We start from the raw sequence: 27,155 nt of genomic DNA on the forward strand, positions 1-27,155 counted from the left end.
CAACATCGAGAGAGGTAAACCTTAAGGAACATCTAACAAGTTATCATTTTCTCCTATACTTCTGTTGAAAATGCTCTAAATAAACAGTTCTAAAATAAAAATGAGGGACTTTAGTACATTTTGAAATCGGCTTGGTTTGAGACGATTAAATGTACAGCGCACAGAAGACGAGGTGGCCGAGTGGTTAAGGCGATGGACTGCTAATCCATTGTGCTCTGCACGCATGGGTTCGAATCCCATCCTCGTCGTATGCTTTGTTTAATATCTGATAATTAAACATGTTTTTTAACGCTTGCCATATCTGTCAGTGACTCCATTTATTTTAATTTCATCCTACCCCTGAACTTCTGGTATTAGAGATGGAAGGATCATAACAGGACTGCCCTGTTGAAATATTAATGATGTCAGTGGGCATACAGTTACTCTACCTTAAATTAATGTCAAGCGGCCCAGACAGCTTTTTAAAATAAATACTATAAGACATTTTCTGATATCTTAACCTCTCATCTTCTGTCATTGTTTCATAACTGTATGTCTCTTTTAAAACTCACTTCAGAAAGGCCGTAGGCAATCATTGTCACTCTCCCTAAAGAGGGATCACATTCTTTGTTCAAACTACAGACCTACATCCTTACTTAATACTGATAGAAAATGAAAGACCAAAATGATGGCAAACACATTGGGGGAGGTTCTTCCTTCCATGATCCAACCTGACCTAGTGGGTTTTGTCTCTAAGAGACAAGTAACAGACACCACCAAGAGAAATTTCAATCATATATTATGCACGTTCTAAACAAATTCCCTTAGTTCTACTTTTTTTGGAGGCAGAGAAAGCCTTCGATAGACTAAATGGGAAATATAACCTCTAAGGACTTATGTTCTTTATGAAGGATTTTTGGGGGCTGTATCTGCTCTGTACGACTACCCTACTGCAAGAGTCAATGCTGTGGGTTCCTCTCTGAACCTTTTCTCTTATCAAATGGTACTCGCCGGTGATGCCCCCATTAACCACTGATATTTGCATTGGCTTTTGAACCCTTAGCTATAAGCATAAGGAAGAATCCAGACATTTTGGGACATCAGTTGGGAGAGACTGAATATAAATTGAGTTTATTTTGCAGATGATATTCTTTTAATGTTAACTAATCCACTGATTTCCCTAACAAATTTCCAAAAAAACATGACATACCTTTAGTACAATATCAGATTTCAAAATGAATGTCACTAAACTAAAGGCTCTTGCTATACTGTAGGTATGCATCAAGCTATGGAAGCAGCTCTCAAGACCTCTTTTTCTTACCGCTGGAAATATCTTTCATCAAATACTTGGGTATTTATATTACAAAGGACCCAGCTGATTTTTACATGGAAAATTACCCCCTTTATTTAAGACACTTCTAACAGATTTGTACTCATGTGAAAAATTGTAGATTTCATAGCTGGGTAGAATTGCCAGGTTATTTGTTATATGTTTTCCAGGCCCTCCCCATGTCTATCTCTCAGAGGGGATTGAATACTTTATAGTCAAAAATAAATACATTCATATGGATGGTGAAGAAAACAAGAACATCTATGACCAATTTGTAGAGAACATCAGTCAGGGGTGACTTGGTCCTCCCAAACTTTAACTTCTATCTGACCACACAATTCTCAGCTCTCGTTGACTGGCATGCCAACCCTGATCTCTTATGTTGGGTGGAAGTTGACAATGTACTATCCCCCACTCCCTTTACAAACATACTTTGGATACCCAATTAAAAACGCCCTGGAGAAATTGATGACATTCATCTTTTCTATTTCTCTTATTTTACTGGAATAAATTTGCCATGAGGGCTGGGCTAGCCCGGGACTTGCCTCCTATGTTACTACTACTTTCCAGTGTAAAATCTATGACAGGCTGCAAAACTAAGAGCTTTCTTGCTTGTTTTGAATCTTGATTGTCAAAATCTTTCACTGAATTCACTGAACAACAAATAAAATAGGATCTTCCCCACTTTGAGTTTTTCCGTTATCTCCAATTACGACATTTCACAAACTCATTGAATTTGCATGGTGGACGTTAGGTGGGATCACCTGCTTTGACAAACTGTAACTGTGCCTGAATTCTATCTTTATAGGAGACTGTATTTCTCTTCTATATAATATTTTACAAGATGTGTACCCAAGTACTAATCTTTCATACATTCTACACTGGGAAAGAGAACTGGGCATAAATTTATCACTAGAGAAGTGAGAAGTTATCTCTAGTGATACATCTAAAAGTTCAATCTACAGAAATGTAAAGACAAATGGATATAAAGTTCTCTTTGTTTTGGTATCTAGTGACAGATAGAGTTGACAAATTGTTTCGGGAGTCCTCCAATAGATGCTGGAGAGGTTGTGGGAACGTTGGAACGATGCATCATATCCAAACAGATCGATATACTGTCTTCACACGTATTATCAGCATGTCGATGCACGATTGAGAACTACGTAATGCAGAAGGAACCTCCATCTTTGGCTGTGCTTTTACCAACATCGAGAGAGGTAAACCTTAAGGAACATCTAACAAGTTATCATTTTCTCCTATACTTCTGTTGAAAATGCTCTAAATAAACAGTTCTAAAATAAAAATGAGGGACTTTAGTACATTTTGAAATCGGCTTGGTTTGAGATGATTAAAAGGAGAGAGCACAGAAGACGAGGTGGCCGAGTGGTTAAGGCGATGGACTGCTAATCCATTGTGCTCTGCACGCATGGGTTCGAATCCCATCCTCGTCGTATACTTTGTTTAATATCTGATAATTAAACATGTTTTTTAACGCTTACCATATCTGTCAGTGACTCCATTTATTTTCATTTCATCCTACCCCTGAACTTCTGGTATTAGAGATGGAAGGATCATAACAGGACTGCCCTGTTGAAATATTAATGATGTCAGTGGGCATACAGTTACTCTACCTTAAATTAATGTCAAGCGGCCCAGACAGCTTTTTAAAATAAATACTATAAGACATTTTCTGATATCTTAACCTCTCATCTTCTGTCATTGTTTCATAACTGTATGTCTCTTTTAAAACTCACTTCAGAAAGGCCGTAGGCAATCATTGTCACTCTCCCTAAAGAGGGATCACATTCTTTGTTCAAACTACAGACCTACATCCTTACTTAATACTGATAGAAAATGAAAGACCAAAATGATGGCAAACATATTGGGGGAGGTTCTTCCTTCCATGATCCAACCTGACCTAGTGGGTTTTGTCTCTAAGAGACAAGTAACAGACACCACCAAGAGAAATTTCAATCATATATTATGCACGTTCTAAACAAATTCCCTTAGTTCTACTTTTTTTGGAGGCAGAGAAAGCCTTCGATAGACTAAATGGGAAATATAACCTCTAAGGACTTATGTTCTTTATGAAGGATTTTTGGGGGCTGTATCTGCTCTGTACGACTATCCTACTGCAAGAGTCAATGCTGTGGGTTCCTCTCTGAACCTTTTCTCTTATCAAATGGTACTCGCCGGTGATGCCCCCATTAACCACTGATATTTGCATTGGCTTTTGAACCCTTAGCTATAAGCATAAGGAAGAATCCAGACATTTTGGGACATCAGTTGGGAGAGACTGAATATAAATTGAGTTTATTTTGCAGATGATATTCTTTTAATGTTAACTAATCCACTGATTTCCCTAACAAATTTCCAAAAAAACATGACATACCTTTAGTACAATATCAGATTTCAAAATGAATGTCACTAAACTAAAGGCTCTTGCTATACTGTAGGTATGCATCAAGCTATGGAAGCAGCTCTCAAGACCTCTTTTTCTTACCGCTGGAAATATCTTTCATCAAATACTTGGGTATTTATATTACAAAGGACCCAGCTGATTTATACATGGAAAATGACCCCCTTTATTTAAGACACTTCTAACAGATTTGTACTCATGTGAAAAATTGTAGATTTCATAGCTGGGTAGAATTGCCAGGTTATCTGTTATATGTTTTCCAGGCCCTCCCCATGTCTATCTCTCAGAGGGAATTGAATACTTTATAGTCAAAAATAAATACATTCATATGGATGGGGAAGAAAACAAGAACATCTATGACCAATTTGTAGAGAACATCAGTCAGGGGTGACTTGGTCCTCCCAAACTTTAACTTCTATCTGACCACACAATTCTCAGCTCTCGTTGACTGGCATGCCAACCCTGATCTCTAATGTTGGGTGGAAGTTGACAATGTACTATCCCCCACTCCCTTTACAAACATACTTTGGATACCCAATTAAAAACGCCCTGGAGAAATTGATGACATTCATCTTTTCTATTTCTCTTATTTTACTGGAATAAATTTGCCATGAGGGCTGGGCTAGCCCGGGACTTGCCTCCTATGTTACTACTACTTTCCAGTGTAAAATCTATGACAGGCTGCAAAACTGAGAGCTTTCTTGCTTGTTTTGAATCTTGATTGTCAAAATTTTTCACTGAATTCACTGAACAACAAATAAAATAGGATCTTCCCCACTCTGAGTTTTTCCGTTATCGCCAATTACGACATTTCACAAACTCATTGAATTTGCATGGTGGACGTTAGGTGGGATCACCTGCTTTGACAAACTGTAACTGTGCCTGAATTCTATCTTTATAGGAGACTGTATTTCTCTTCTATATAATATTTTACAGGATGTGTACCCAAATACTAATCTTTCATACATTCTACACTGGGAAAGAGAACTGGGCATGAATTTATCACTAGAGAAGTGAGAAGTTATCTCTAGTGATACATCTAAAAGTTCAATCTACAGAAATGTAAAGACAAATGGATATAAAGTTCTCTTTGTTTTGGTATCTAGTGACAGATAGAGTTGACAAATTGTTTCGGGAGTCCTCCAATAGATGCTGGAGAGGTTGTGGGAACGTTGGAACGATGCATCATATCCAAACAGATCGATATACTGTCTTCACACGTATTATCAGCATGTCGATGCACGATTGAGAATTACGTAATGCAGAAGGAACCTCCACCTTTGGCTGTGCTTTTACCAACATCGAGAGAGGTAAACCTTAAGGAACATCTAACAAGTTATCATTTTCTCCTATACTTCTGTTGAAAATGCTCTAAATAAACAGTTCTAAAATAAAAATGATGGACTTTAGTACATTTTGAAATCGGCTTGGTTTGAGATGATTAAATGTACAGCGCACAGAAGACGAGGTGGCCGAGTGGTTAAGGCGATGGACTGCTAATCCATTGTGCTCTGCACGCATGGGTTCGAATCCCATCCTCGTCGTATGCTTTGTTTAATATCTGATAATTAAACATGTTTTTTAACGCTTGCCATATCTGTCAGTGACTCCATTTATTTAAATTTCATCCTACCCCTGAACTTCTAGTATTAGAGATGGAAGGATCATAACAGGACTGCCCTGTTGAAATATTAATGATGTCAGTGGGCATACAGTTACTCTACCTTAAATTAATGTCAAGCGGCCCAGACGGCTTTTTAAAATAAATACTATAAGACATTTTCTGATATCTTAACCTCTCATCTTCTGTCATTGTTTCATAGCTGTATGTCTCTTTTAAAACTCACTTCTGAAATGCCGTAGGCAATCATTGTCACTCTCCCTAAAGAGGGATCACATTCTTTGTTCAAACTACAGACCTACATCCTTACTTAATACTGATAGAAAATGAAAGACCAAAATGATGGCAAACACATTGGGGGAGGTTCTTCCTTCCATGATCCAACCTGACCTAGTGGGTTTTGTCTCTAAGAGACAAGTAACAGACACTACCAAGAGAAATTTCAATCTTATATATTATGCACGTTCTAAACAAATTCCCTTAGTTCTACTTTTTTTGGAGGCAGAGAAAGCCTTCGATAGACTAAATGGGAAATATAACCTCTAAGGACTTATGTTCTTTATGAAGGATTTTTGGGGGCTGTATCTGCTCTGTACGACTATCCTACTGCAAGAGTCAATGCTGTGGGTTCCTCTCTGAACCTTTTCTCTTATCAAATGGTACTCGCCGGTGATGCCCCCATTAACCACTGATATTTGCATTGGCTTTTGAACCCTTAGCTATAAGCATAAGGAAGAATCCAGACATTTTGGGACATCAGTTGGGAGAGACTGAATATAAATTGAGTTTATTTTGCAGATGATATTCTTTTAATGTTAACTAATCCACTGATTTCCCTAACAAATTTCCAAAAAAACATGACATACCTTTAGTACAATATCAGATTTCAAAATGAATGTCACTAAACTAAAGGCTCTTGCTATACTGTAGGTATGCATCAAGCTATGGAAGCAGCTCTCAAGACCTCTTTTTCTTACCGCTGGAAATATCTTTCATCAAATACTTGGGTATTTATATTACAAAGGACCCAGCTGATTTATACATGGAAAATGACCCCCTTTATTTAAGACACTTCTAACAGATTTGTACTCATGTGAAAAATTGTAGATTTCATAGCTGGGTAGAATTGCCAGGTTATCTGTTATATGTTTTCCAGGCCCTCCCCATGTCTATCTCTCAGAGGGAATTGAATACTTTATAGTCAAAAATAAATACATTCATATGGATGGGGAAGAAAACAAGAACATCTATGACCAATTTGTAGAGAACATCAGTCAGGGGTGACTTGGTCCTCCCAAACTTTAACTTCTATCTGACCACACAATTCTCAGCTCTCGTTGACTGGCATGCCAACCCTGATCTCTAATGTTGGGTGGAAGTTGACAATGTACTATCCCCCACTCCCTTTACAAACATACTTTGGATACCCAATTAAAAACGCCCTGGAGAAATTGATGACATTCATCTTTTCTATTTCTCTTATTTTACTGGAATAAATTTGCCATGAGGGCTGGGCTAGCCCGGGACTTGCCTCCTATGTTACTACTACTTTCCAGTGTAAAATCTATGACAGGCTGCAAAACTGAGAGCTTTCTTGCTTGTTTTGAATCTTGATTGTCAAAATTTTTCACTGAATTCACTGAACAACAAATAAAATAGGATCTTCCCCACTCTGAGTTTTTCCGTTATCGCCAATTACGACATTTCACAAACTCATTGAATTTGCATGGTGGACGTTAGGTGGGATCACCTGCTTTGACAAACTGTAACTGTGCCTGAATTCTATCTTTATAGGAGACTGTATTTCTCTTCTATATAATATTTTACAGGATGTGTACCCAAATACTAATCTTTCATACATTCTACACTGGGAAAGAGAACTGGGCATGAATTTATCACTAGAGAAGTGAGAAGTTATCTCTAGTGATACATCTAAAAGTTCAATCTACAGAAATGTAAAGACAAATGGATATAAAGTTCTCTTTGTTTTGGTATCTAGTGACAGATAGAGTTGACAAATTGTTTCGGGAGTCCTCCAATAGATGCTGGAGAGGTTGTGGGAACGTTGGAACGATGCATCATATCCAAACAGATCGATATACTGTCTTCACACGTATTATCAGCATGTCGATGCACGATTGAGAATTACGTAATGCAGAAGGAACCTCCACCTTTGGCTGTGCTTTTACCAACATCGAGAGAGGTAAACCTTAAGGAACATCTAACAAGTTATCATTTTCTCCTATACTTCTGTTGAAAATGCTCTAAATAAACAGTTCTAAAATAAAAATGATGGACTTTAGTACATTTTGAAATCGGCTTGGTTTGAGATGATTAAATGTACAGCGCACAGAAGACGAGGTGGCCGAGTGGTTAAGGCGATGGACTGCTAATCCATTGTGCTCTGCACGCATGGGTTCGAATCCCATCCTCGTCGTATGCTTTGTTTAATATCTGATAATTAAACATGTTTTTTAACGCTTGCCATATCTGTCAGTGACTCCATTTATTTAAATTTCATCCTACCCCTGAACTTCTAGTATTAGAGATGGAAGGATCATAACAGGACTGCCCTGTTGAAATATTAATGATGTCAGTGGGCATACAGTTACTCTACCTTAAATTAATGTCAAGCGGCCCAGACGGCTTTTTAAAATAAATACTATAAGACATTTTCTGATATCTTAACCTCTCATCTTCTGTCATTGTTTCATAGCTGTATGTCTCTTTTAAAACTCACTTCTGAAATGCCGTAGGCAATCATTGTCACTCTCCCTAAAGAGGGATCACATTCTTTGTTCAAACTACAGACCTACATCCTTACTTAATACTGATAGAAAATGAAAGACCAAAATGATGGCAAACACATTGGGGGAGGTTCTTCCTTCCATGATCCAACCTGACCTAGTGGGTTTTGTCTCTAAGAGACAAGTAACAGACACTACCAAGAGAAATTTCAATCTTATATATTATGCACGTTCTAAACAAATTCCCTTAGTTCTACTTTTTTTGGAGGCAGAGAAAGCCTTCGATAGACTAAATGGGAAATATAACCTCTAAGGACTTATGTTCTTTATGAAGGATTTTTGGGGGCTGTATCTGCTCTGTATGACTACCCTACTGCAAGAGTCAATGCTGTGGGTTCCTCTCTGAACCTTTTCTCTTATCAAATGGTACTCGCCGGTGATGCCCCCATTAACCACTGATATTTGCATTGGCTTTTGAACCCTTAGCTATAAGCATAAGGAAGAATCCAGACATTTTGGGACATCAGTTGGGAGAGACTGAATATAAATTGAGTTTATTTTGCAGATGATATTCTTTTAATGTTAACTAATCCACTGATTTCCCTAACAAATTTCCAAAAAAACATTACATACCTTTAGCACAATATCAGATTTCAAAATGAATGTCACTAAACTAAAGGCTCTTGCTATACTGTAGGTATGCATCAAGCTATGGAAGCAGCTCTCAAGACCTCTTTTTCTTACTGCTGGAAATATCTTTCATCAAATACTTGGGTATTTATATTACAAAGGACCAAGCTGATTTATACATGGAAAATGACCCCCTTTATTTAAGACACTTCTAACAGATTTGTACTCATGTGAAAAATTGTAGATTTCATAGCTGGGTAGAATTGCCAGGTTATTTGTTATATGTTTTCCAGGCCCTCCCCATGTCTATCTCTCAGAGGGAATTGAATACTTTATAGTCAAAAATAAATACATTCATATGGATGGGGAAGAAAACAAGAACATCTATGACCAATTTGTAGAGAACATCAGTCAGGGGTGACTTGGTCCTCCCAAACTTTAACTTCTATCTGACCACACAATTCTCAGCTCTCGTTGACTGGCATGCCAACCCTGATCTCTAATGTTGGGTGGAAGTTGACAATGTACTATCCCCCACTCCCTTTACAAACATACTTTGGATACCCAATTAAAAACGCCCTGGAGAAATTGATGACATTCATCTTTTCTATTTCTCTTATTTTACTGGAATAAATTTGCTATGAGGGCTGGGCTAGCCCGGGACTTGCCTCCTATGTTACTACTACTTTCCAGTGTAAAATCTATGACAGGCTGCAAAACTGAGAGCTTTCTTGCTTGTTTTGAATCTTGATTGTCAAAATCTTTCACTGAATTCACTGAACAACAAATAAAATAGGATCTTCCCCACTCTGAGTTTTTCCGTTATCGCCAATTACGACATTTCACAAACTCATTGAATTTGCATGGTGGACGTTAGGTGGGATCACCTGCTTTGACAAACTGTAACTGTGCCTGAATTCTATCTTTATAGGAGACTGTATTTCTCTTCTATATAATATTTTACAGGATGTGTACCCAAATACTAATCTTTCATACATTCTACACTGGGAAAGAGAACTGGGCATGAATTTATCACTAGAGAAGTGAGAAGTTATCTCTAGTGATACATCTAAAAGTTCAATCTACAGAAATGTAAAGACAAATGGATATAAAGTTCTCTTTGTTTTGGTATCTAGTGACAGATAGAGTTGACAAATTGTTTCGGGAGTCCTCCAATAGATGCTGGAGAGGTTGTGGGAACGTTGGAACGATGCATCATATCCAAACAGATCGATATACTGTCTTCACACGTATTATCAGCATGTCGATGCACGATTGAGAATTACGTAATGCAGAAGGAACCTCCACCTTTGGCTGTGCTTTTACCAACATCGAGAGAGGTAAACCTTAAGGAACATCTAACAAGTTATCATTTTCTCCTATACTTCTGTTGAAAATGCTCTAAATAAACAGTTCTAAAATAAAAATGAGGGACTTTAGTACATTTTGAAATCGGCTTGGTTTGAGACGATTAAATGTACAGCGCACAGAAGACGAGGTGGCCGAGTGGTTAAGGCGATGGACTGCTAATCCATTGTGCTCTGCACGCATGGGTTCGAATCCCATCCTCGTCGTATGCTTTGTTTAATATCTGATAATTAAACATGTTTTTTAACGCTTGCCATATCTGTCAGTGACTCCATTTATTTTAATTTCATCCTACCCCTGAACTTCTGGTATTAGAGATGGAAGGATCATAACAGGACTGCCCTGTTGAAATATTAATGATGTCAGTGGGCATACAGTTACTCTACCTTAAATTAATGTCAAGCGGCCCAGACAGCTTTTTAAAATAAATACTATAAGACATTTTCTGATATCTTAACCTCTCATCTTCTGTCATTGTTTCATAACTGTATGTCTCTTTTAAAACTCACTTCAGAAAGGCCGTAGGCAATCATTGTCACTCTCCCTAAAGAGGGATCACATTCTTTGTTCAAACTACAGACCTACATCCTTACTTAATACTGATAGAAAATGAAAGACCAAAATGATGGCAAACACATTGGGGGAGGTTCTTCCTTCCATGATCCAACCTGACCTAGTGGGTTTTGTCTCTAAGAGACAAGTAACAGACACCACCAAGAGAAATTTCAATCATATATTATGCACGTTCTAAACAAATTCCCTTAGTTCTACTTTTTTTGGAGGCAGAGAAAGCCTTCGATAGACTAAATGGGAAATATAACCTCTAAGGACTTATGTTCTTTATGAAGGATTTTTGGGGGCTGTATCTGCTCTGTATGACTACCCTACTGCAAGAGTCAATGTTGTGGGTTCCTCTCTGAACCTTTTCTCTTATCAAATGGTACTCGCCGGTGATGCCCCCATTAACCACTGATATTTGCATTGGCTTTTGAACCCTTAGCTATAAGCATAAGGAAGAATCCAGACATTTTGGGACATCAGTTGGGAGAGACTGAATATAAATTGAGTTTATTTTGCAGATGATATTCTTTTAATGTTAACTAATCCACTGATTTCCCTAACAAATTTCCAAAAAAACATTACATACCTTTAGCACAATATCAGATTTCAAAATGAATGTCACTAAACTAAAGGCTCTTGCTATACTGTAGGTATGCATCAAGCTATGGAAGCAGCTCTCAAGACCTCTTTTTCTTACTGCTGGAAATATCTTTCATCAAATACTTGGGTATTTATATTACAAAGGACCAAGCTGATTTATACATGGAAAATGACCCCCTTTATTTAAGACACTTCTAACAGATTTGTACTCATGTGAAAAATTGTAGATTTCATAGCTGGGTAGAATTGCCAGGTTATTTGTTATATGTTTTCCAGGCCCTCCCCATGTCTATCTCTCAGAGGGAATTGAATACTTTATAGTCAAAAATAAATACATTCATATGGATGGGGAAGAAAACAAGAACATCTATGACCAATATCAGATTTCAAAATGAATGTCACTAAACTAAAGGCTCTTGCTATACTGTAGGTATGCATCAAGCTATGGAAGCAGCTCTCAAGACCTCTTTTTCTTACCGCTGGAAATATCTTTCATCAAATACTTGGGTATTTATATTACAAAGGACCCAGCTGATTTTTACATGGAAAATTACCCCCTTTATTTAAGACACTTCTAACAGATTTGTACTCATGTGAAAAATTGTAGATTTCATAGCTGGGTAGAATTGCCAGGTTATTTGTTATATGTTTTCCAGGCCCTCCCCATGTCTATCTCTCAGAGGGGATTGAATACTTTATAGTCAAAAATAAATACATTCATATGGATGGTGAAGAAAACAAGAACATCTATGACCAATTTGTAGAGAACATCAGTCAGGGGTGACTTGGTCCTCCCAAACTTTAACTTCTATCTGACCACACAATTCTCAGCTCTCGTTGACTGGCATGCCAACCCTGATCTCTTATGTTGGGTGGAAGTTGACAATGTACTATCCCCCACTCCCTTTACAAACATACTTTGGATACCCAATTAAAAACGCCCTGGAGAAATTGATGACATTCATCTTTTCTATTTCTCTTATTTTACTGGAATAAATTTGCCATGAGGGCTGGGCTAGCCCGGGACTTGCCTCCTATGTTACTACTACTTTCCAGTGTAAAATCTATGACAGGCTGCAAAACTAAGAGCTTTCTTGCTTGTTTTGAATCTTGATTGTCAAAATCTTTCACTGAATTCACTGAACAACAAATAAAATAGGATCTTCCCCACTTTGAGTTTTTCCGTTATCTCCAATTACGACATTTCACAAACTCATTGAATTTGCATGGTGGACGTTAGGTGGGATCACCTGCTTTGACAAACTGTAACTGTGCCTGAATTCTATCTTTATAGGAGACTGTATTTCTCTTCTATATAATATTTTACAAGATGTGTACCCAAGTACTAATCTTTCATACATTCTACACTGGGAAAGAGAACTGGGCATAAATTTATCACTAGAGAAGTGAGAAGTTATCTCTAGTGATACATCTAAAAGTTCAATCTACAGAAATGTAAAGACAAATGGATATAAAGTTCTCTTTGTTTTGGTATCTAGTGACAGATAGAGTTGACAAATTGTTTCGGGAGTCCTCCAATAGATGCTGGAGAGGTTGTGGGAACGTTGGAACGATGCATCATATCCAAACAGATCGATATACTGTCTTCACACGTATTATCAGCATGTCGATGCACGATTGAGAACTACGTAATGCAGAAGGAACCTCCATCTTTGGCTGTGCTTTTACCAACATCGAGAGAGGTAAACCTTAAGGAACATCTAACAAGTTATCATTTTCTCCTATACTTCTGTTGAAAATGCTCTAAATAAACAGTTCTAAAATAAAAATGAGGGACTTTAGTACATTTTGAAATCGGCTTGGTTTGAGATGATTAAAAGGAGAGAGCACAGAAGACGAGGTGGCCGAGTGGTTAAGGCGATGGACTGCTAATCCATTGTGCTCTGCACGCATGGGTTCGAATCCCATCCTCGTCGTATACTTTGTTTAATATCTGATAATTAAACATGTTTTTTAACGCTTACCATATCTGTCAGTGACTCCATTTATTTTCATTTCATCCTACCCCTGAACTTCTGGTATTAGAGATGGAAGGATCATAACAGGACTGCCCTGTTGAAATATTAATGATGTCAGTGGGCATACAGTTACTCTACCTTAAATTAATGTCAAGCGGCCCAGACAGCTTTTTAAAATAAATACTATAAGACATTTTCTGATATCTTAACCTCTCATCTTCTGTCATTGTTTCATAACTGTATGTCTCTTTTAAAACTCACTTCAGAAAGGCCGTAGGCAATCATTGTCACTCTCCCTAAAGAGGGATCACATTCTTTGTTCAAACTACAGACCTACATCCTTACTTAATACTGATAGAAAATGAAAGACCAAAATGATGGCAAACATATTGGGGGAGGTTCTTCCTTCCATGATCCAACCTGACCTAGTGGGTTTTGTCTCTAAGAGACAAGTAACAGACACCACCAAGAGAAATTTCAATCATATATTATGCACGTTCTAAACAAATTCCCTTAGTTCTACTTTTTTTGGAGGCAGAGAAAGCCTTCGATAGACTAAATGGGAAATATAACCTCTAAGGACTTATGTTCTTTATGAAGGATTTTTGGGGGCTGTATCTGCTCTGTACGACTATCCTACTGCAAGAGTCAATGCTGTGGGTTCCTCTCTGAACCTTTTCTCTTATCAAATGGTACTCGCCGGTGATGCCCCCATTAACCACTGATATTTGCATTGGCTTTTGAACCCTTAGCTATAAGCATAAGGAAGAATCCAGACATTTTGGGACATCAGTTGGGAGAGACTGAATATAAATTGAGTTTATTTTGCAGATGATATTCTTTTAATGTTAACTAATCCACTGATTTCCCTAACAAATTTCCAAAAAAACATGACATACCTTTAGTACAATATCAGATTTCAAAATGAATGTCACTAAACTAAAGGCTCTTGCTATACTGTAGGTATGCATCAAGCTATGGAAGCAGCTCTCAAGACCTCTTTTTCTTACCGCTGGAAATATCTTTCATCAAATACTTGGGTATTTATATTACAAAGGACCCAGCTGATTTATACATGGAAAATGACCCCCTTTATTTAAGACACTTCTAACAGATTTGTACTCATGTGAAAAATTGTAGATTTCATAGCTGGGTAGAATTGCCAGGTTATCTGTTATATGTTTTCCAGGCCCTCCCCATGTCTATCTCTCAGAGGGAATTGAATACTTTATAGTCAAAAATAAATACATTCATATGGATGGGGAAGAAAACAAGAACATCTATGACCAATTTGTAGAGAACATCAGTCAGGGGTGACTTGGTCCTCCCAAACTTTAACTTCTATCTGACCACACAATTCTCAGCTCTCGTTGACTGGCATGCCAACCCTGATCTCTAATGTTGGGTGGAAGTTGACAATGTACTATCCCCCACTCCCTTTACAAACATACTTTGGATACCCAATTAAAAACGCCCTGGAGAAATTGATGACATTCATCTTTTCTATTTCTCTTATTTTACTGGAATAAATTTGCCATGAGGGCTGGGCTAGCCCGGGACTTGCCTCCTATGTTACTACTACTTTCCAGTGTAAAATCTATGACAGGCTGCAAAACTGAGAGCTTTCTTGCTTGTTTTGAATCTTGATTGTCAAAATCTTTCACTGAATTCACTGAACAACAAATAAAATAGGATCTTCCCCACTCTGAGTTTTTCCGTTATCGCCAATTACGACATTTCACAAACTCATTGAATTTGCATGGTGGACGTTAGGTGGGATCACCTGCTTTGACAAACTGTAACTGTGCCTGAATTCTATCTTTATAGGAGACTGTATTTCTCTTCTATATAATATTTTACAGGATGTGTACCCAAATACTAATCTTTCATACATTCTACACTGGGAAAGAGAACTGGGCATGAATTTATCACTAGAGAAGTGAGAAGTTATCTCTAGTGATACATCTAAAAGTTCAATCTACAGAAATGTAAAGACAAATGGATATAAAGTTCTCTTTGTTTTGGTATCTAGTGACAGATAGAGTTGACAAATTGTTTCGGGAGTCCTCCAATAGATGCTGGAGAGGTTGTGGGAACGTTGGAACGATGCATCATATCCAAACAGATCGATATACTGTCTTCACACGTATTATCAGCATGTCGATGCACGATTGAGAATTACGTAATGCAGAAGGAACCTCCACCTTTGGCTGTGCTTTTACCAACATCGAGAGAGGTAAACCTTAAGGAACATCTAACAAGTTATCATTTTCTCCTATACTTCTGTTGAAAATGCTCTAAATAAACAGTTCTAAAATAAAAATGAGGGACTTTAGTACATTTTGAAATCGGCTTGGTTTGAGACGATTAAATGTACAGCGCACAGAAGACGAGGTGGCCGAGTGGTTAAGGCGATGGACTGCTAATCCATTGTGCTCTGCACGCATGGGTTCGAATCCCATCCTCGTCGTATGCTTTGTTTAATATCTGATAATTAAACATGTTTTTTAACGCTTGCCATATCTGTCAGTGACTCCATTTATTTTAATTTCATCCTACCCCTGAACTTCTGGTATTAGAGATGGAAGGATCATAACAGGACTGCCCTGTTGAAATATTAATGATGTCAGTGGGCATACAGTTACTCTACCTTAAATTAATGTCAAGCGGCCCAGACGGCTTTTTAAAATAAATACTATAAGACATTTTCTGATATCTTAACCTCTCATCTTCTGTCATTGTTTCATAACTGTATGTCTCTTTTAAAACTCACTTCAGAAAGGCCGTAGGCAATCATTGTCACTCTCCCTAAAGAGGGATCACATTCTTTGTTCAAACTACAGACCTACATCCTTACTTAATACTGATAGAAAATGAAAGACCAAAATGATGGCAAACACATTGGGGGAGGTTCTTCCTTCCATAATCCAACCTGACCTAGTGGGTTTTGTCTCTAAGAGACAAGTTATAGACACCACCAAGAGAAATTTCAATCATATATTATGCACGTTCTAAACAAATTCCCTTAGTTCTACTTTTTTTGGAGGCAGAGAAAGCCTTCGATAGACTAAATGGGAAATATAACCTCTAAGGACTTATGTTCTTTATGAAGGATTTTTGGGGGCTGTATCTGCTCTGTATGATTACCCTACTGCAAGAGTCAATGCTGTGGGTTCCTCTCTGAACCTTTTCTCTTATCAAATGGTACTCGCCGGTGATGCCCCCATTAACCACTGATATTTGCATTGGCTTTTGAACCCTTAGCTATAAGCATAAGGAAGAATCCAGACATTTTGGGACATCAGTTGGGAGAGACTGAATATAAATTGAGTTTATTTTGCAGATGATATTCTTTTAATGTTAACTAATCCACTGATTTCCCTAACAAATTTCCAAAAAAACATTACATACCTTTAGCACAATATCAGATTTCAAAATGAATGTCACTAAACTAAAGGCTCTTGCTATACTGTAGGTATGCATCAAGCTATGGAAGCAGCTCTCAAGACCTCTTTTTCTTACTGCTGGAAATATCTTTCATCAAATACTTGGGTATTTATATTACAAAGGACCAAGCTGATTTATACATGGAAAATGACCCCCTTTATTTAAGACACTTCTAACAGATTTGTACTCATGTGAAAAATTGTAGATTTCATAGCTGGGTAGAATTGCCAGGTTATTTGTTATATGTTTTCCAGGCCCTCCCCATGTCTATCTCTCAGAGGGAATTGAATACTTTATAGTCAAAAATAAATACATTCATATGGATGGGGAAGAAAACAAGAACATCTATGACCAATTTGTAGAGAACATCAGTCAGGGGTGACTTGGTCCTCCCAAACTTTAACTTCTATCTGACCACACAATTCTCAGCTCTCGTTGACTGGCATGCCAACCCTGATCTCTAATGTTGGGTGGAAGTTGACAATGTACTATCCCCCACTCCCTTTACAAACATACTTTGGATACCCAATTAAAAACGCCCTGGAGAAATTGATGACATTCATCTTTTCTATTTCTCTTATTTTACTGGAATAAATTTGCCATGAGGGCTGGGCTAGCCCGGGACTTGCCTCCTATGTTACTACTACTTTCCAGTGTAAAATCTATGACAGGCTGCAAAACTGAGAGCTTTCTTGCTTGTTTTGAATCTTGATTGTCAAAATCTTTCACTGAATTCACTGAACAACAAATAAAATAGGATCTTCCCCACTCTGAGTTTTTCCGTTATCGCCAATTACGACATTTCACAAACTCATTGAATTTGCATGGTGGACGTTAGGTGGGATCACCTGCTTTGACAAACTGTAACTGTGCCTGAATTCTATCTTTATAGGAGACTGTATTTCTCTTCTATATAATATTTTACAGGATGTGTACCCAAATACTAATCTTTCATACATTCTACACTGGGAAAGAGAACTGGGCATGAATTTATCACTAGAGAAGTGAGAAGTTATCTCTAGTGATACATCTAAAAGTTCAATCTACAGAAATGTAAAGACAAATGGATATAAAGTTCTCTTTGTTTTGGTATCTAGTGACAGATAGAGTTGACAAATTGTTTCGGGAGTCCTCCAATAGATGCTGGAGAGGTTGTGGGAACGTTGGAACGATGCATCATATCCAAACAGATCGATATACTGTCTTCACACGTATTATCAGCATGTCGATGCACGATTGAGAATTACGTAATGCAGAAGGAACCTCCACCTTTGGCTGTGCTTTTACCAACATCGAGAGAGGTAAACCTTAAGGAACATCTAACAAGTTATCATTTTCTCCTATACTTCTGTTGAAAATGCTCTAAATAAACAGTTCTAAAATAAAAATGAGGGACTTTAGTACATTTTGAAATCGGCTTGGTTTGAGACGATTAAATGTACAGCGCACAGAAGACGAGGTGGCCGAGTGGTTAAGGCGATGGACTGCTAATCCATTGTGCTCTGCACGCATGGGTTCGAATCCCATCCTCGTCGTATGCTTTGTTTAATATCTGATAATTAAACATGTTTTTTAACGCTTGCCATATCTGTCAGTGACTCCATTTATTTTAATTTCATCCTACCCCTGAACTTCTGGTATTAGAGATGGAAGGATCATAACAGGACTGCCCTGTTGAAATATTAATGATGTCAGTGGGCATACAGTTACTCTACCTTAAATTAATGTCAAGCGGCCCAGACGGCTTTTTAAAATAAATACTATAAGACATTTTCTGATATCTTAACCTCTCATCTTCTGTCATTGTTTCATAACTGTATGTCTCTTTTAAAACTCACTTCAGAAAGGCCGTAGGCAATCATTGTCACTCTCCCTAAAGAGGGATCACATTCTTTGTTCAAACTACAGACCTACATCCTTACTTAATACTGATAGAAAATGAAAGACCAAAATGATGGCAAACACATTGGGGGAGGTTCTTCCTTCCATAATCCAACCTGACCTAGTGGGTTTTGTCTCTAAGAGACAAGTTATAGACACCACCAAGAGAAATTTCAATCATATATTATGCACGTTCTAAACAAATTCCCTTAGTTCTACTTTTTTTGGAGGCAGAGAAAGCCTTCGATAGACTAAATGGGAAATATAACCTCTAAGGACTTATGTTCTTTATGAAGGATTTTTGGGGGCTGTATCTGCTCTGTATGATTACCCTACTGCAAGAGTCAATGCTGTGGGTTCCTCTCTGAACCTTTTCTCTTATCAAATGGTACTCGCCGGTGATGCCCCCATTAACCACTGATATTTGCATTGGCTTTTGAACCCTTAGCTATAAGCATAAGGAAGAATCCAGACATTTTGGGACATCAGTTGGGAGAGACTGAATATAAATTGAGTTTATTTTGCAGATGATATTCTTTTAATGTTAACTAATCCACTGATTTCCCTAACAAATTTCCAAAAAAACATTACATACCTTTAGCACAATATCAGATTTCAAAATGAATGTCACTAAACTAAAGGCTCTTGCTATACTGTAGGTATGCATCAAGCTATGGAAGCAGCTCTCAAGACCTCTTTTTCTTACTGCTGGAAATATCTTTCATCAAATACTTGGGTATTTATATTACAAAGGACCAAGCTGATTTATACATGGAAAATTACCCCCTTTATTTAAGACACTTCTAACAGATTTGTACTCATGTGAAAAATTGTAGATTTCATAGCTGGGTAGAATTGCCAGGTTATTTGTTATATGTTTTCCAGGCCCTCCCCATGTCTATCTCTCAGAGGGAATTGAATACTTTATAGTCAAAAATAAATACATTCATATGGATGGGGAAGAAAACAAGAACATCTATGACCAATTTGTAGAGAACATCAGTCAGGGGTGACTTGGTCCTCCCAAACTTTAACTTCTATCTGACCACACAATTCTCAGCTCTCGTTGACTGGCATGCCAACCCTGATCTCTAATGTTGGGTGGAAGTTGACAATGTACTATCCCCCACTCCCTTTACAAACATACTTTGGATACCCAATTAAAAACGCCCTGGAGAAATTGATGACATTCATCTTTTCTATTTCTCTTATTTTACTGGAATAAATTTGCCATGAGGGCTGGGCTAGCCCGGGACTTGCCTCCTATGTTACTACTACTTTCCAGTGTAAAATCTATGACAGGCTGCAAAACTGAGAGCTTTCTTGCTTGTTTTGAATCTTGATTGTCAAAATCTTTCACTGAATTCACTGAACAACAAATAAAATAGGATCTTCCCCACTCTGAGTTTTTCCGTTATCGCCAATTACGACATTTCACAAACTCATTGAATTTGCATGGTGGACGTTAGGTGGGATCACCTGCTTTGACAAACTGTAACTGTGCCTGAATTCTATCTTTATAGGAGACTGTATTTCTCTTCTATATAATATTTTACAGGATGTGTACCCAAATACTAATCTTTCATACATTCTACACTGGGAAAGAGAACTGGGCATGAATTTATCACTAGAGAAGTGAGAAGTTATCTCTAGTGATACATCTAAAAGTTCAATCTACAGAAATGTAAAGACAAATGGATATAAAGTTCTCTTTGTTTTGGTATCTAGTGACAGATAGAGTTGACAAATTGTTTCGGGAGTCCTCCAATAGATGCTGGAGAGGTTGTGGGAACGTTGGAACGATGCATCATATCCAAACAGATCGATATACTGTCTTCACACGTATTATCAGCATGTCGATGCACGATTGAGAATTACGTAATGCAGAAGGAACCTCCACCTTTGGCTGTGCTTTTACCAACATCGAGAGAGGTAAACCTTAAGGAACATCTAACAAGTTATCATTTTCTCCTATACTTCTGTTGAAAATGCTCTAAATAAACAGTTCTAAAATAAAAATGAGGGACTTTAGTACATTTTGAAATCGGCTTGGTTTGAGACGATTAAATGTACAGCGCACAGAAGACGAGGTGGCCGAGTGGTTAAGGCGATGGACTGCTAATCCATTGTGCTCTGCACGCATGGGTTCGAATCCCATCCTCGTCGTATGCTTTGTTTAATATCTGATAATTAAACATGTTTTTTAACGCTTGCCATATCTGTCAGTGACTCCATTTATTTTAATTTCATCCTACCCCTGAACTTCTGGTATTAGAGATGGAAGGATCATAACAGGACTGCCCTGTTGAAATATTAATGATGTCAGTGGGCATACAGTTACTCTACCTTAAATTAATGTAAAGCGGCCCAGACGGCTTTTTAAAATAAATACTATAAGACATTTTCTGATATCTTAACCTCTCATCTTCTGTCATTGTTTCATAACTGTATGTCTCTTTTAAAACTCACTTCAGAAAGGCCGTAGGCAATCATTGTCACTCTCCCTAAAGAGGGATCACATTCTTTGTTCAAACTACAGACCTACATCCTTACTTAATACTGATAGAAAATGAAAGACCAAAATGATGGCAAACACATTGGGGGAGGTTCTTCCTTCCATAATCCAACCTGACCTAGTGGGTTTTGTCTCTAAGAGACAAGTTATAGACACCACCAAGAGAAATTTCAATCATATATTATGCACGTTCTAAACAAATTCCCTTAGTTCTACTTTTTTTGGAGGCAGAGAAAGCCTTCGATAGACTAAATGGGAAATATAACCTCTAAGGACTTATGTTCTTTATGAAGGATTTTTGGGGGCTGTATCTGCTCTGTATGATTACCCTACTGCAAGAGTCAATGCTGTGGGTTCCTCTCTGAACCTTTTCTCTTATCAAATGGTACTCGCCGGTGATGCCCCCATTAACCACTGATATTTGCATTGGCTTTTGAACCCTTAGCTATAAGCATAAGGAAGAATCCAGACATTTTGGGACATCAGTTGGGAGAGACTGAATATAAATTGAGTTTATTTTGCAGATGATATTCTTTTAATGTTAACTAATCCACTGATTTCCCTAACAAATTTCCAAAAAAACATTACATACCTTTAGCACAATATCAGATTTCAAAATGAATGTCACTAAACTAAAGGCTCTTGCTATACTGTAGGTATGCATCAAGCTATGGAAGCAGCTCTCAAGACCTCTTTTTCTTACTGCTGGAAATATCTTTCATCAAATACTTGGGTATTTATATTACAAAGGACCAAGCTGATTTATACATGGAAAATGACCCCCTTTATTTAAGACACTTCTAACAGATTTGTACTCATGTGAAAAATTGTAGATTTCATAGCTGGGTAGAATTGCCAGGTTATTTGTTATATGTTTTCCAGGCCCTCCCCATGTCTATCTCTCAGAGGGAATTGAATACTTTATAGTCAAAAATAAATACATTCATATGGATGGGGAAGAAAACAAGAACATCTATGACCAATTTGTAGAGAACATCAGTCAGGGGTGACTTGGTCCTCCCAAACTTTAACTTCTATCTGACCACACAATTCTCAGCTCTCGTTGACTGGCATGCCAACCCTGATCTCTAATGTTGGGTGGAAGTTGACAATGTACTATCCCCCACTCCCTTTACAAACATACTTTGGATACCCAATTAAAAACGCCCTGGAGAAATTGATGACATTCATCTTTTCTATTTCTCTTATTTTACTGGAATAAATTTGCCATGAGGGCTGGGCTAGCCCGGGACTTGCCTCCTATGTTACTACTACTTTCCAGTGTAAAATCTATGACAGGCTGCAAAACTGAGAGCTTTCTTGCTTGTTTTGAATCTTGATTGTCAAAATCTTTCACTGAATTCACTGAACAACAAATAAAATAGGATCTTCCCCACTCTGAGTTTTTCCGTTATCGCCAATTACGACATTTCACAAACTCATTGAATTTGCATGGTGGACGTTAGGTGGGATCACCTGCTTTGACAAACTGTAACTGTGCCTGAATTCTATCTTTATAGGAGACTGTATTTCTCTTCTATATAATATTTTACAGGATGTGTACCCAAATACTAATCTTTCATACATTCTACACTGGGAAAGAGAACTGGGCATGAATTTATCACTAGAGAAGTGAGAAGTTATCTCTAGTGATACATCTAAAAGTTCAATCTACAGAAATGTAAAGACAAATGGATATAAAGTTCTCTTTGTTTTGGTATCTAGTGACAGATAGAGTTGACAAATTGTTTCGGGAGTCCTCCAATAAATGCTAGAGAGGTTGTGGGAACGTTGGAACGATGCATCATATCCAAACAGATCGATATACTGTCTTCACACGTATTATCAGCATGTCGATGCACGATTGAGAATTACGTAATGCAGAAGGAACCTCCACCTTTGGCTGTGCTTTTACCAACATCGAGAGAGGTAAACCTTAAGGAACATCTAACAAGTTATCATTTTCTCCTATACTTCTGTTGAAAATGCTCTAAATAAACAGTTCTAAAATAAAAATGAGGGACTTTAGTACATTTTGAAATCGGCTTGGTTTGAGACGATTAAATGTACAACGCACAGAAGACGAGGTGGCCGAGTGGTTAAGGCGATGGACTGCTAATCCATTGTGCTCTGCACGCATGGGTTCGAATCCCATCCTCGTCGTATGCTTTGTTTAATATCTGATAATTAAACATGTTTTTTAACGCTTGCCATATCTGTCAGTGACTCCATTTATTTTAATTTCATCCTACCCCTGAACTTCTGGTATTAGAGATGGAAGGATCATAACAGGACTGCCCTGTTGAAATATTAATGATGTCAGTGGGCATACAGTTACTCTACCTTAAATTAATGTCAAGCGGCCCAGACGGCTTTTTAAAATAAATACTATAAGACATTTTCTGATATCTTAACCTCTCATCTTCTGTCATTGTTTCATAGCTGTACTGTATGTCTCTTTTAAAACTCACTTCAGAAATGCCGTAGGCAATCATTGTCACTCTCCCTAAAGAGGGATCACATTCTTTGTTCAAACTACAGACCTACATCCTTACTTAATACTGATAGAAAATGAAAGACCAAAATGATGGCAAACACATTGGGGGAGGTTCTTCCTTCCATGATCCAACCTGACCTAGTGGGTTTTGTCTCTAAGAGACAAGTAACAGACACTACCAAGAGAAATTTCAATCTTATATATTATGCACGTTCTAAACAAATTCCCTTAGTTCTACTTTTTTTGGAGGCAGAGAAAGCCTTCGATAGACTAAATGGGAAATATAACCTCTAAGGACTTATGTTCTTTATGAAGGATTTTTGGGGGCTGTATCTGCTCTGTACGACTACCCTACTGCAAGAGTCAATGCTGTGGGTTCCTCTCTGAACCTTTTCTCTTATCAAATGGTACTCGCCGGTGATGCCCCCATTAACCACTGATATTTGCATTGGCTTTTGAACCCTTAGCTATAAGCATAAGGAAGAATCCAGACATTTTGGGACATCAGTTGGGAGAGACTGAATATAAATTGAGTTTATTTTGCAGATGATATTCTTTTAATGTTAACTAATCCACTGATTTCCCTAACAAATTTCCAAAAAAACATGACATACCTTTAGTACAATATCAGATTTCAAAATGAATGTCACTAAACTAAAGGCTCTTGCTATTCTGTAGGTATGCATCAAGCTATGGAAGCAGCTCTCAAGACCTCTTTTTCTTACCGCTGGAAATATCTTTCATCAAATACTTGGGTATTTATATTACAAAGGACCCAGCTGATTTATACATGGAAAATGACCCCCTTTATTTAAGACACTTCTAACAGATTTGTACTCATGTGAAAAATTGTAGATTTCATAGCTGGGTAGAATTGCCAGGTTATTTGTTATATGTTTTCCAGGCCCTCCCCATGTCTATCTCTCAGAGGGAATTGAATACTTTATAGTCAAAAATAAATACATTCATATGGATGGGGAAGAAAACAAGAACATCTATGACCAATTTGTAGAGAACATCAGTCAGGGGTGACTTGGTCCTCCCAAACTCTATCTGACCACACAATTCTCAGCTCTCGTTGACTGGCATGCCAACCCTGATCTCTAATGTTGGGTGGAAGTTGACAATGTACTATCCCCCACTCCCTTTACAAACATACTTTGGATACCCAATTAAAAACGCCCTGGAGAAATTGATGACATTCATCTTTTCTATTTCTCTTATTTTACTGGAATAAATTTGCCATGAGGGCTGGGCTAGCCCGGGACTTGCCTCCTATGTTACTACTACTTTCCAGTGTAAAATCTATGACAGGCTGCAAAACTGAGAGCTTTCTTGCTTGTTTTGAATCTTGATTGTCAAAATCTTTCACTGAATTCACTGAACAACAAATAAAATAGGATCTTCCCCACTCTGAGTTTTTCCGTTATCGCCAATTACGACATTTCACAAACTCATTGAATTTGCATGGTGGACGTTAGGTGGGATCACCTGCTTTGACAAACTGTAACTGTGCCTGAATTCTATCTTTATAGGAGACTGTATTTCTCTTCTATATAATATTTTACAGGATGTGTACCCAAATACTAATCTTTCATACATTCTACACTGGGAAAGAGAACTGGGCATGAATTTATCACTAGAGAAGTGAGAAGTTATCTCTAGTGATACATCTAAAAGTTCAATCTACAGAAATGTAAAGACAAATGGATATAAAGTTCTCTTTGTTTTGGTATCTAGTGACAGATAGAGTTGACAAATTGTTTCGGGAGTCCTCCAATAAATGCTGGAGAGGTTGTGGGAACGTTGGAACGATGCATCATATCCAAACAGATCGATATACTGTCTTCACACGTATTATCAGCATGTCGATGCACGATTGAGAATTACGTAATGCAGAAGGAACCTCCACCTTTGGCTGTGCTTTTACCAACATCGAGAGAGGTAAACCTTAAGGAACATCTAACAAGTTATCATTTTCTCCTATACTTCTGTTGAAAATGCTCTAAATAAACAGTTCTAAAATAAAAATGAGGGACTTTAGTACATTTTGAAATCGGCTTGGTTTGAGACGATTAAATGTACAGCGCACAGAAGACGAGGTGGCCGAGTGGTTAAGGCGATGGACTGCTAATCCATTGTGCTCTGCACGCATGGGTTCGAATCCCATCCTCGTCGTATGCTTTGTTTAATATCTGATAATTAAACATGTTTTTTAACGCTTGCCATATCTGTCAGTGACTCCATTTATTTTAATTTCATCCTACCCCTGAACTTCTGGTATTAGAGATGGAAGGATCATAACAGGACTGCCCTGTTGAAATATTAATGATGTCAGTGGGCATACAGTTACTCTACCTTAAATTAATGTCAAGCGGCCCAGACGGCTTTTTAAAATAAATACTATAAGACATTTTCTGATATCTTAACCTCTCATCTTCTGTCATTGTTTCATAGCTGTACTGTATGTCTCTTTTAAAACTCACTTCAGAAATGCCGTAGGCAATCATTGTCACTCTCCCTAAAGAGGGATCACATTCTTTGTTCAAACTACAGACCTACATCCTTACTTAATACTGATAGAAAATGAAAGACCAAAATGATGGCAAACACATTGGGGGAGGTTCTTCCTTCCATGATCCAACCTGACCTAGTGGGTTTTGTCTCTAAGAGACAAGTAACAGACACTACCAAGAGAAATTTCAATCTTATATATTATGCACGTTCTAAACAAATTCCCTTAGTTCTACTTTTTTTGGAGGCAGAGAAAGCATTCGATAGACTAAATGGGAAATATAACCTCTAAGGACTTATGTTCTTTATGAAGGATTTTTGGGGGCTGTATCTGCTCTGTACGACTACCCTACTGCAAGAGTCAATGCTGTGGGTTCCTCTCTGAACCTTTTCTCTTATCAAATGGTACTCGCCGGTGATGCCCCCATTAACCACTGATATTTGCATTGGCTTTTGAACCCTTAGCTATAAGCATAAGGAAGAATCCAGACATTTTGGGACATCAGTTGGGAGAGACTGAATATAAATTGAGTTTATTTTGCAGATGATATTCTTTTAATGTTAACTAATCCACTGATTTCCCTAACAAATTTCCAAAAAAACATGACATACCTTTAGTACAATATCAGATTTCAAAATGAATGTCACTAAACTAAAGGCTCTTGCTATTCTGTAGGTATGCATCAAGCTATGGAAGCAGCTCTCAAGACCTCTTTTTCTTACCGCTGGAAATATCTTTCATCAAATACTTGGGTATTTATATTACAAAGGACTCAGCTGATTTATACATGGAAAATGACCCCCTTTATTTAAGACACTTCTAACAGATTTGTACTCATGTGAAAAATTGTAGATTTCATAGCTGGGTAGAATTGCCAGGTTATTTGTTATATGTTTTCCAGGCCCTCCCCATGTCTATCTCTCAGAGGGAATTGAATACTTTATAGTCAAAAATAAATACATTCAATTCAGGGGTGGCTTGGTCCTCCCAAACTTTAACTTCTATCTGACCACACAATTCTCAGCTCCCGTTGACTGGCATGCCAACACTGATCTCTAATGTTGGG

General features: G+C 37.7%; 11 non-coding genes across 11 annotated transcripts; all 11 read left to right on the forward strand.

Moving 5' to 3' along the window:
• The first annotated feature begins 166 nt into the window (after positions 1-166).
• On the forward strand, positions 167-248 carry TRNAS-GCU (transfer RNA serine (anticodon GCU)). Its single transcript has one exon. It is a non-coding gene; the product is annotated as a tRNA-Ser (tRNA).
• Positions 249-2,678: 2,430 nt separating this feature from the next.
• TRNAS-GCU (transfer RNA serine (anticodon GCU)) lies at positions 2,679-2,760 on the forward strand. Its single transcript has one exon. It is a non-coding gene; the product is annotated as a tRNA-Ser (tRNA).
• A 2,430-nt stretch (positions 2,761-5,190) lies between these two features.
• TRNAS-GCU (transfer RNA serine (anticodon GCU)) lies at positions 5,191-5,272 on the forward strand. The gene has a single exon. It is a non-coding gene; the product is annotated as a tRNA-Ser (tRNA).
• A 2,432-nt stretch (positions 5,273-7,704) lies between these two features.
• TRNAS-GCU (transfer RNA serine (anticodon GCU)) lies at positions 7,705-7,786 on the forward strand. The gene has a single exon. It is a non-coding gene; the product is annotated as a tRNA-Ser (tRNA).
• Positions 7,787-10,218: 2,432 nt separating this feature from the next.
• On the forward strand, positions 10,219-10,300 carry TRNAS-GCU (transfer RNA serine (anticodon GCU)). The gene has a single exon. It is a non-coding gene; the product is annotated as a tRNA-Ser (tRNA).
• A 2,810-nt stretch (positions 10,301-13,110) lies between these two features.
• TRNAS-GCU (transfer RNA serine (anticodon GCU)) lies at positions 13,111-13,192 on the forward strand. The gene has a single exon. It is a non-coding gene; the product is annotated as a tRNA-Ser (tRNA).
• A 2,430-nt stretch (positions 13,193-15,622) lies between these two features.
• On the forward strand, positions 15,623-15,704 carry TRNAS-GCU (transfer RNA serine (anticodon GCU)). The gene has a single exon. It is a non-coding gene; the product is annotated as a tRNA-Ser (tRNA).
• A 2,430-nt stretch (positions 15,705-18,134) lies between these two features.
• Positions 18,135-18,216, forward strand: TRNAS-GCU (transfer RNA serine (anticodon GCU)). Its single transcript has one exon. It is a non-coding gene; the product is annotated as a tRNA-Ser (tRNA).
• A 2,430-nt stretch (positions 18,217-20,646) lies between these two features.
• TRNAS-GCU (transfer RNA serine (anticodon GCU)) lies at positions 20,647-20,728 on the forward strand. Its single transcript has one exon. It is a non-coding gene; the product is annotated as a tRNA-Ser (tRNA).
• A 2,430-nt stretch (positions 20,729-23,158) lies between these two features.
• TRNAS-GCU (transfer RNA serine (anticodon GCU)) lies at positions 23,159-23,240 on the forward strand. Its single transcript has one exon. It is a non-coding gene; the product is annotated as a tRNA-Ser (tRNA).
• A 2,430-nt stretch (positions 23,241-25,670) lies between these two features.
• On the forward strand, positions 25,671-25,752 carry TRNAS-GCU (transfer RNA serine (anticodon GCU)). The gene has a single exon. It is a non-coding gene; the product is annotated as a tRNA-Ser (tRNA).
• The last annotated feature ends 1,403 nt before the right edge of the window (positions 25,753-27,155 follow it).

This window comes from Ascaphus truei, chromosome 4 (genome assembly GCF_040206685.1).
Source record: "Ascaphus truei isolate aAscTru1 chromosome 4, aAscTru1.hap1, whole genome shotgun sequence".
NCBI lineage: Eukaryota > Metazoa > Chordata > Amphibia > Anura > Ascaphidae > Ascaphus > Ascaphus truei.